The sequence below is a fragment of the Arachis hypogaea genome, chromosome 7, assembly GCF_003086295.3.
Source record: "Arachis hypogaea cultivar Tifrunner chromosome 7, arahy.Tifrunner.gnm2.J5K5, whole genome shotgun sequence".
Lineage (NCBI taxonomy): Eukaryota > Viridiplantae > Streptophyta > Magnoliopsida > Fabales > Fabaceae > Arachis > Arachis hypogaea.
Genome location: NC_092042.1, coordinates 28,963,382 through 28,965,810, shown reverse-complemented (window position 1 = coordinate 28,965,810; position 2,429 = coordinate 28,963,382). Strand labels below are relative to the sequence as shown.

Below are 2,429 nucleotides of genomic sequence, written 5' to 3'. Positions count from 1 at the left end.
GTCTGTCACTAACGCCCAGCCTTCAGGAGTTTGAAGCTCGTCACAGTCATTCAATCCCAGAATCCTACTCGGAATACCACAGACAAGGTTTAGACTTTCCGGATTCTCATGAATGCCGCCATCAATCCGGCTTATACCACGAAGATTCTGATTAAGGAATCTAAGAGATACTCATTCAATCTGATGTAGAACGGAGGTGGTTGTCAGGCACACGTTCATGGATTGAGGAAGGTGATGAGTGTCACGGATCATCACCTTCTCCATAATTAAGCGCAAATGAACATCTTAGATAAGAACAAGCGTGTTTGAATGGAAAACAAAGGAATTGTATTAAATCATCGAGACGCTGCAGAGCTCCTCACCCCCAACAATGGAGTTTAGAGACTCATGCCATCAAAAAGTATGTAATTCAGATGTGAAAATGTCATGAGGTACAAGATAAGTCTCTAAAAGTTGTTTAAATAGTAAACTAGTAGCCTAGGTTTACAGAAAATGAGTAAACTAAGATAACTGGTGCAGAAATCCACTTCTGGGACCCACTTGGTGTGTGCTGGGGCTGGGACCAAAGCTATCCACGAGTTGAGGCTTTTCTTGGAGTTGAACTCCAAGTTATGACGTGTTTTGGGCGTTCAACTCCGGATCATGACGTGTTTCTGGCGTTTAACTCCAGACAGCAGCATGTACTTGGCGTTCAATGCCAAGTTACGTCGTCTATATTTGCGCAAAGTATGAACTATTATATATTGCTGGAAAGCCCTGGATGTCTACTTTTCAACGCCGTTGAGAGCGCGCCAATTGGACTCCTGTAGCTCCAGAAAATTCATTTCGAGTGCAGGGAGGTCAGAATCCAACAGCATCAGCAGTCCTTTTTCAGCCTAACTCAGATTTTTGCTCAGCTCCCTCAATTTCAGCCAGAAAATACCTGAACTCACAGAAAAACACACAAGCTCATAGTAAAGTCCAGAAATATGATTTTTGCCTAAAAACTAATAATATTCTCCTAAAAACTAACTAAAACATGCTAAAATCTACATGAAATTACCCCCAAAAAGCGTATAAAATATCTGCTCATCGGTAGACAATATAAAAAAGTAACAAGTTTCAATAAACTGAACGTAGATTGGACAAGTTTGTTAATGGTAGCTACAAACTGAAGCAATATATTTATCTATGTACAGAGTCATTGTGTTACAAGTGGCTGCATATGGAGTTATCTTTGTTGACTCACTATCCTAAAAAATCTACCACCCTACATACTCTAAGAAATTGCAATTGAAGATGAAATAGAGAACAATCAACATTAATATAATAGTTTTGTATGATTAACTTTGGCTCTGCTAACTGAATTTTTTACATCAAACCCTTGGTATAATATTGTCTGTATTTGGTTTTCATTTATGACATTTTTTTATATTGATATTTGACATCATAATATTTTTCTTTTTTAATTCCTGGCGTGAAATTCTGGAAACAGTTGTTACTTTTTTGTTAACAGATGTGGTGAAAACCATGTTGAACTTATAATGGTACATAGCTTGTTAATTTATAATTTTTACTTAATTAAAAAAAGGCTTAAATTAGTTAGTTTTCTTGGAGAATGGAGAAAATTGTGAAACATTTTTTTTATTAAGAAAACTAAATTAAGTAATTTTACTAGATGAGAAGATGATCTTATTTTTTGTTGCTGGTTTAGTGGAGTCAACACTTTTTTTTGTTTCTTGTGTCTGTCTTAATGAATTTACTGGTGATATAATGACTGTTAAATAATTAATTATTCCTAACCAGTGATATGATGTGTCTTTCAATTACCACTACACCAAATAGAATATATAGCTATGCTTCATTTATGACCGTTATTTTAAGGGTCTCTAATAATTAACAATATGGCGTTTATACACTTAATTTTTAAACGGTTCATATTCAGTCTATATCTCTCTCCTATTTTTTATTAAATTTCTATTTTTTAAAAATGTATTCACTATTTCACTATCGTTTCGGATGAGATGAGAAGAATAAAAAAACAAGAAAGTAACACAACAACCTTCACCATGCTACGGTTCGTCATTCATCATCTCACTATTGTGGTTTGCGTTTGCCGTTCACCGTTCACCGTCGCGGTTCGCGTTTGCCGTTCACCGTTCGCTGTTCCCGCGTCGCCCTTTTGTTTCCTTTTTTCTCCGAGTGCGAACCCTAATTCTCCGTCCGGCGACTTTTTCTTCTCTTCCAACCTCAATACTAAACACTGATAGTGAGTATTCAATTATTCTTCTATTATACTTTTCTTCCCTACAATTTCGTTGTTGTTTCTTAATGTTTGTTGTGCTGAAGTTGTTGCAATTGTTTGTTATTAGTGCTCTATTTTGTTATAATTATCGTAATGATTATATCCTCATGTTCATATTTGCTATTTTTCTTTGAATTCTCTTATT

At 35.6% G+C, this 2,429-nt stretch overlaps 1 protein-coding gene across 14 annotated transcripts in view; it reads left to right on the top strand.

Moving 5' to 3' along the window:
- Positions 1-1,885: 1,885 nt before the first annotated feature.
- The window catches only part of LOC112702888 (uncharacterized), an 11,383-nt gene continuing 10,839 nt past the window's right edge, over positions 1,886-2,429 (top strand). For 12 of the 14 annotated variants that reach the window (XR_011863845.1, XR_011863844.1, XR_011863843.1 and 9 more), the window contains exon 1: positions 1,989-2,248. The gene's annotated coding sequence lies outside the window, so the exon portion shown is untranslated. Of the gene's footprint in view, positions 2,249-2,429 lie in introns of all 14 variants that reach the window. The other 2 variants (XM_072199346.1, XM_072199342.1) reach the window with 1 other exon arrangement.